This window comes from Lygodium microphyllum, chromosome 23 (assembly GCF_053477565.2).
Source record: "Lygodium microphyllum isolate KBCC chromosome 23, Lygodium_microphyllum_v1.1.10, whole genome shotgun sequence".
NCBI classification, from domain to species: domain Eukaryota; kingdom Viridiplantae; phylum Streptophyta; class Polypodiopsida; order Schizaeales; family Lygodiaceae; genus Lygodium; species Lygodium microphyllum.
In genome coordinates, this window is record NC_141157.1 from 3,580,976 (window position 1) to 3,589,724 (window position 8,749).

Genomic DNA, 8,749 nt, shown 5'->3' on the forward strand with positions numbered 1-8,749 from the left:
GATCGTGAGAGAAAGCTATAGAACTTTTGAAGAAGAATACCATGTGATGATTTCTATTCAAAGTGGTATATTCTCTCATGTCTTTGTGGTCTCTTAGTGAATTCTATGAAGAAATGAAGAGCATAATCAATTTTGTTCAAGTTAAAGCTGTGGGAGAATTATTTCTATGAAGTTGTGTGAAGATTTCTTATTCTTGCTGTTCTTTTCCTTGTTGTGGTCATATCAAATATAAAAAAGATGTTTGTTGATGGTATAAGATATATTTTCTTGCAGTAGATTCTCCGTTTTCTTGGTGTTCCTCTTGAGGCTCCATGTTTTTTATGTGCAGCTAGGGAAAAGCTGACATTAACAAGCAGTAGAAGGGGTTAAAAATGAAGGAAATGGCATTGCCAAGAGGAGAAGAATTCAATGGATGCTTGCAAAGTTTCTTCTACCAATGAAGAATTAGAGATTATAATTGCCAAAGCCACTTTCGACAAGAAAGTTTATCCCACAATGGCAGAAACATATTACCATCATGATGTAGGCTCTATCTGGTGGACTATTTCCTCTCCTTGTTGAAGCAATAGAGACATGCATATTGGTGGCAAATTATTTGGGAGAAAATTTGAAGTGCAGAAACAGAGAGAATGCCCATTCATGAAAGAATTAGCATTCATTGAAGAGTTTTTTGAATCATTAAGTGGAGGATTATGAAGAAGCTTCAAGAGTTGTGGTCAGTGGAGGTTCACGAGAACAAGAAAGAAAAGAGTTGGAATCTGTTCGTGGATGCTCAATAGCAGGATGCGTGGGACACATGGTGCATTGACAACCTTCTGTTTGTCCAATTAGCAACCCATTGGAAGTTGGTGGATAGAGTGTTCTTCACAAAAACCATCAAAAGTTGGTATTACTATGATGGCACCACAATGATGCTTAGAATAATGAGTTTTTATACCTTTAGAACTGAATAACTTTCCCTCTATAGTGGAACGAAAGCTGAATTCAGAGACGATGGAAATAAGGAAGTAGATTTAATGTCGGTTAGAGAGTCATCTAGAGACTGAAGTCCCCTCTGATTCTGTTCTGTGGAGTATAGATGAACTGGGTGGAGCTAGCTCCCTAATGAATGACATGATCAAGAAGCAAGCACTAGAACACGTTTGAAGGTACATGAGAAGAGAGAAGTCAAAAGTCAAAGCCGAGAACGAGCTAGCATTAGAAGCCTCCTTTGATGCCCTAGCGGCGCTCTTTACAGAAGTCTTCATGGTAACTCAAGGTCCCCTTTCTAATCAGATCCATCCTGGAAATGTTGACGACAAGCTAGTGAATGTAGTCATGTTGCCCATCTTTAAGGGAGAGTACAATGAAGACCCTAATCTTCATGTAGCAAAGTTTATGATAGCGTGTGTGGCTAACAATGCCAGAACCCCTAAGCATTGGTTGGCGATATTCCCTGCCACTTTCAAAGGCACAACATTTCAGCGGTGTGAGAGACAAGCAATAAGAACTTTTGGCACATTTGATGACATGAAGTTTGCCTTTTTTACTAAATTAAGGCAAGAAGGTTTTGAAGAGTGGATGCGAGAGGAGTTCATGAACCTAAGTTAGTCTTCTAGTGAATGGGTGGAAGCCTATTTCTTTTGAATGGAATCCATAGTGAAAAGATAGACCAACCATCACTTAGATAAAGGCATCTAGAAGGAAGTTTTCTTTACAGACCTACAACTAGAAGTTCACAAGTTTGTGGAATTGAAAAGCCCAGCTAATTTACAAGCTACAGTGGAAGGTGCAAGACTGTATGATAAAGTTGAAGCAAGGTTGTTGACGACCTCGGGAAGAGGAGTTCTACCTCCTCCCATGCCAGGAATGGTATACCCACCAAATGCAGTCCTAGCGACAATTTCCTATCCCTACCCTCAGGTGCAAATAGTGTGAGAGTATAGTGCACTGAATCCACAATGGCTGCAAATGGTTGTTGAGTGTGGAAATGAATTGTTTTTTGGGCTGATTTTTTGTTGTTTTTGTTGTTTTTGTTGCTGAATGGTTGATTTTGATTATTGATTGTTTGAATTTAAAGATGTTTTGAATTTTTTGGAATGGTTTGAGTATGTTTGAAGGGTTTATGTTGGTTTTTGATGAGGATAGGTTGTTTTAAAGGATTCTGTGATTCTCTTTGTTTGGTTTTGTAAGGTCTGATTTTCTTCTGTTTTGTTTTGTTGTGTTTTTGTTTTGGTAGTTGAGATGGTTGAATGGATGTTTTGAGAGATGGTTGAGATTGTATTAAAAGGTTTATGAAAGATTGAATTGGTTTTGGTTTGGCTTTTGTGGTTTTTAAGGTTTTGTTGATCTTCTATAAGGTTCTGTAGCTTTTGTAGTTCTATTCTTCTGTTGTCATGTTGTTCTATGGTCTGTTCTGTTTGTTTTTGTTGTGTTATGTTGGATGTATGGATGTTTTGGGAAGTGTTCTTATCTTATAAAAGAATGAATGGAAGCTCTATTCAAGCTAATTGAAGTGAAGAAGTAGCTGATGAAAATTCACAGAAGGTTACAGAAGAATAGTGATAGAAGCCATATCTCATAGGACACTATGATGTCTCTGGTGCCTCTAACACACCTTTTGGGAGGTGTATCCACAACCTAAGAAGGATTATTGTGAGTGATTATAGAGTATTGTAGTGAGGTTTTGATGTACTATTGAGAGTGTACTATTGTAAGAGAGATCATATGCAAGAGATAGCTAATTCTATGAAAAACAATATATCTATCTATGAGAGATTGAGAGAGAGAACTATGAAGATAATGAAGATGAATACTATGTTATTATTTTCATTCAAACCGGTGTTTCTTTTGTGTTCTCCTTGTTGGTTGATGAATTCTATGAAGAAAATGAAGAGAATGATAAATTTTGTTAAAGATAAAGTCGTGGGAGAATTGCTTTTATGATGCTATGTGAAGATTTCTTGCTAGTGGTGTTCTTTTCCTTATTGTAGTTCTCTAAAGAATGAAACAAAAGCTTGTTGATGTTACAAGATAGATTTTCTTACAGTAGAAACCCATTTTCCTTGGTGTCTCTTTTGGAACTCCAATGGTAGTATCTCAAATGATGGTTTAACCACAACAACAATGGCCTCAAACAGTTTTCCCAATGGTGACTCAACAACAACAGTGAAACCTAACCAAATAGAACTAACAATCCCTAGTTGTAACAGGAGCTCTGAAGCAGAACCAGAACAGAGGATCCTCTGGATTGATCCAACCAGTCTATGTTGTGATAATAGAAGCTTCCCAAAACCCCACTACTAGTACTCCAGGAGGTGAAAATTTGAAGGACTACTTGTCCAAGTCAGTCGCAAGGATTGTTGGGGGTAAAGACGCCTCCGCCTAGCCGATCATGTATTACTACACTGACAGTCACCGCCACTGCACACTGCAGGTGGCGGGCGCCCGTCACTGTCACTCTATTCTTTATTCTTTTAGTGATAGTTTGAATAAAGGAAGGCCCGGTCGCACATTATGACTGTTGGAGTTCCCATTTCTTGACTCTCTCTTTCTTGCTCTTGCTCTCCCGCCATAGCTCTCGAGTGCAAGCTTCGATCCTTCTCACCTTTCAAATGGTATCAGAGCTCAGCTTCCCGACTCTTGAGCTTGGTTCGTGGCATTATCAGCTTCCCATTGACTCCCCACTTGCATTGGGTCTTCTTCCCGGTAGCCATATCCGACTCCTTCGAGCTCCTGTCACTCCTCGGCTTCCCGAGCACCTTCCCGGCCCCTTTGGGCACCCTCAAGGCATTCACACAGAGGTATTGCTTCACTCTTTATAGGGTTTACCTCAGTTTTCAGCCCTCTTGAAATAGGGCAGCCATTACACTCCCAGCTCTCATTTCATATGTGGGCTGCTCTCCCCTTGCTGGAGCTTGTTTGAGGCCTTCCTTGGCTTTAACCAGACCCCTTCGAAGATTGGTTGCCATTTTTTGCAGCCCCAGGACCAACATTTACAGTTGGCAGAATCACACAGCCCTCCCATATGTATCTTCAGCATTGAAAGTCACAACAATAGTTCCCCCCCTCCATTGGCACTTGGAAAGGCTCCATTTCGGGCATATGAATATGCTTTGATGCTTGGTTTTGATGGTCGATGTGTTGGCATAGCATTTGGATTGATTTAACACTATTTTGGGACTGTCATAACAGTCCATAGGCAGTTTATGACAGTGTTACACTAACATTTGATGCTACAGCTTGTTTGGCATTGTCATTTGATGCCAGTTGGTCCCGTTTGATGCCCGGATATTAGGGGAATATATACCTATTATTTGGAAACCATTTGGAGCTGATTTTGGTGCTTAAATTCTCACTTTTGAGCAGTAAATCACTGCTATACACAGTTGGGCTGAAGTCATTTTACTCATGTATGCTTATGCCAATGCTTTTCAGGCTATGTTTCGGGCATATATGGTGATGTATTGACACTTGGGGCTCGACATAGAGCTTGGTTTTGATTCGGGATCGTTGGTTGAGCTTGAGCTCGCTTTGCAAAGCATTTGGATGCTCTGTCTTGGATGTACTTATGGCATGTATGTTGCTTATGTCTGACTGGTTTTGACATGCTTAGCCTATGCCATTACTACATGCTAGTCACATTGTTTGGAGCCTATTGCTACTGGAGCTCGATCTTAGCTTGACCTTGGATTTCCAGAGCTTACTTGAGCTATTTATTGGCTTGCCAGAGTTGTATCTTGGGATGTAGTTGATGTCTTACATACATGGATGCTACATACAGATGCTCTATTGCATACATGTCCGTGATGAACCATTGATGCTTGATCTTGGACACTTGTCATTAGTGCTTGTACATGATTTGTTCGAGCTTTGTTGCTTGATATTTACGGCTTTTGTGCCAGTGGGAGCGTCTTTGGATGCTTGACAGCCATTGAGCAGGTGGTCTATGCTCTTTGAGCTTTTGAGACTATTTGGGATCTTTTACCCTTCAGGATGATGCATGGTTCATATGTCTTAGTTCCTTTGATGCTTATGAGCCGACTCTTTGCTTTGGGTCCCTCTCTTTGTGAGCTGACACCTACCTGCGTCAAGTCTTGGTAGTGGCAGGATCACTTTGCCTCGTTGACTGAGGGTGTGCCTACTCTGGCAAATGTTTGTATGACATGTTTGGATGTTGGATTCATGCTTATCAACTGTCATATGCCTATGTTATGCCCGCATGATTGGGTGTTGGATTCATGCTTATCGACTGTCATATGCCTATGTTATGCCCGCACGATGGCGGCTTTGGTCTTGGCAGTATCTGATTGACCTGAGATCCGATTTTGGCACTGTTAGCTCTCATTTACTGAAATATGTAATTTATTATAGCAAGTATATATGTATAAACTGACATGGATTTTTCATGCTCAAATATTTTGAAATGATGTACTTTCACTAGTACTTAGTGGGTAGTAGCTTTGATTATACTTTTCTCGCCATTTTCTCTCGATTTTGGTGATTTTTTGGTCATTTTCTGCAGTAAACAGCAAGCAGTTTTGAACTATCTATAGTCTTTCAGCTTGCATTATGGCGAGTTCGTCCACTGAACATGCTATTTTCAACATCACTAAGCTTGATGGTACGAATAACTCTTATTGGAAGAGCCAGATTTGGCAGGTGTTGGTGCAGAAATCGCAGATCAAACCTTTGAGGTTGAGCGGGCATCCGCCTGCAACTATGCCAGATGAGGAATGGCTTGAGCTTGATGAGTTATGCAAGTCCACTATTGTATTCTCTCTCATAGAATAGGTTCATTACAATGTATTTGAGGAAGAACAGAGTGCATGGCAGTTGTGGGATAAAATCAATAATCTCTATGACAAGAAAAGTCCAGCGAGCCAGATGTATTGGCTGAAGCAGCTTATGGATGTGCGCATGAAGGAGAATGTGACTATGTCTGCTCACTTGAGCCAGTTCCATGCTATACTCAAGAACTTGACTTCACAAGACATCACTTTTGCAGAGGATGTTACTCCTCTTTTCGTGCTTGGTACTCTTAATGAGTCATGGGATGTATTCCGCATTGCATTATGTGCCTCTACTGCTACCTTGAAATTATCTGATGTTAAGAGTGCTCTTCTGCAGGAAGAGGTTAACCGTAAGAATTTGGATGCCTCTCGTGTGTCGCATGCTATAATAGTTAGAGGCAGGAATGATGGATATGGAAAGCATGGCAATGGCAGTGGCAGTGGCAGTAGCTGTGGACGGGATTCTCAAAAATCTCGGTCCAAGTCTCGTAGGAAGTCACATAGCAAATCCCATGGCAAGAATGCAGATGTTTCTTGTCATCATTGTGGGGAAAAGGGCCATATTAGGCCACAATGCCATGAACTGTGCAATGAAAGGTGCAAAGATAAGGGTAAAGACAAAGTGCAGGATAAGTCTTTTAATCGCAGCATAGTGCCTGCAAAGTCCAGTGTTGAAATTGAAGAGATCAATGTTATGCAACCTGAGGATGTTGATGATGATGATTATATCCTTGCAGCTTCTTCTAGTGCTTCGCAAATGATAGAGATACACTCTATGTATGCACAGTGTTGGATCTTGGACTCAGGTGTGTCCTTTCATGTGACACCTTGCCGAGAGTGGTTTCATTTATACCATATTGTTTCGGGTTCTGTGCGCTTGGGTGATGACAGGTCTCTTGATATTGTGGGTATTGGTGATGTTAGGCTGCAGTTTCCTTCCGGCAGTAGTTTTGTTATGTAAGATGTACGTCATGTACCTGCTTTGACATGCAGTCTCATGTTAGCTGGACATCTTGATGATGCAAGATGTCATGTATGTTTTGGAGACTCTGCATGGAAGATCACTCGTGGCAGACTTGTGATTGCGAGAGGTGCCAAGGCTGGCAGTCTCTATCCCTTGATTGTATCAGCTTCTTCCCTTGATCATGTTTTGTCTGTGGGTTCTATCCCACATGTATCTATTTGGCATGCCCGTTAGGGCCATATGTCTTTGAAGGGAATGAAAATGCTTTTTGGTTTGCAGTACTTACCGCCCCTTGATTATGCATGTTTTGATTCATGTGAGCATTGTCTTTATGGCAGGTAGACTAGGTCTACGCATAAAAAGTCTGGTAGGCCATGCATGAGTGAGCCCTTGGCATTGGTACATTCGGATGTCTGTGGACCCATGCCTTGTCAGTCTATGGGTAGTGCCAAGTATTTTGTTACTTTCATAGATGATTTTTCACGGAAAGTTTGGGTTTATCCCATTAAGTTGAAATCCGATGTCTTGGCTGTGTTTCAGATATGGCTTGCATTGGTTGAGAACCAGTCTGGGTATAGGCTAAAATGCCTAAGAACAGATAATGGGGGTGAGTATGTCTCACGTGCTTTTGAGCAGTTATGTGATGAGAGGGGTATTAAGCGTCAATTGACCGTCCCCTATACCCCCCAGAATAGTTTGACTGAGCGCATGAATAGAACCATCCAGGAGTGTGTACGCAGTATGCTTAGCCATGCAGGCCTACCACAAAGCTTTTGGGCTGAGGCAATTAGTACAGATGTGCATGTCATAAACAGATAACCTTCTAGTGGTTTGGATTTCCAAGGTTGCAGAGGAGGTATGGACTAGAAAACCTCCCTCTTATATGCATCTCCGTGTCTTTGGATGTGAGGCATTTTGCCATGTGCCCAGGGACAAGAGAAGTAAGCTGGATCCTAAGAGTGTCAAATGCATTTTCCTTGGTTATGGGGATGCATGCGAGATGGGTTACCGTCTTTGGGATCCGTAGGCATGGAAAGTCATCCGTAGTCATGATGTAGTCTTCCATGAAGACAAGATGCATAGGCAGCCTGAGAGAGTTGTTGAGATCTGCAGGGTCATATTTCAGAAGGAGCCGAGAGCTCCCGCACAACCAGTTGGATAGCCTACAACTGCAGCAGATGCTCATAGTCAAGGTGTTGGACAGGCAGCTGGGCAGGTAGCACAGCCTGCCATGAGACGGTCTACTAGAGACAGACGTCCACCTGATAGATTTCAGCCCTCGATGCATTATGTCTTGGTTACAGATGCAGGAGAGCCTTTCACTTATGATGAGGCTATGTGTAGGGGTGACAGTTACTCCTGGGAGAGGGCTATGCAGTCTGAGATAGGCTCCTTGCATAAGAATGAGACTTGGGATTTGGTTTCCTTGCCTAAGGGCAAGAAAGCTTTGCCGTGCAAGTGGATGTACAAGCTGAAAAGTACCCCTAGACACCCCAAGCTGGCATACAAGGCTAGATTGGTAGCAAAGGGTTTTAAGCAGGAGCATGGTGTGGACTTTGATGAGGTCTTTTCTCTTGTGGTTAAGATGACCACCCTGCACTTAGTCTTGGCTTTGGTTGCTCAGTTTGACTTGGATTTATACCAGATGGATGTTAAGATGACTTTCTTACATGGGGATTTGCATGATGAGATTTATATGGAGCAGCCTAAGGGCTTTGCAGAACCTGGCAGGGAGCACCTAGTGTGCAAATTGAAGAAAAGTTTTTATGGCTTGAAACAAGCACCTAGGGAGTGGTATCATAAGTTTGATGCCTTTATATATAGTCATAGGGCTATAACAGGAGTGCTATGGATCCGTGTCTTTACAGAAGAAAGCCCATGATGGTTCTTTATTGATTTTGGTACTCTATGTGGATGATATGTTGATAGAAGGGAAAGCTCATGATAGGCTAGATGCTCTTAAGGCTCAGCTCAAGAAGAGCTTTGAGATGAAAGATCTGGGACATGCCGCTCA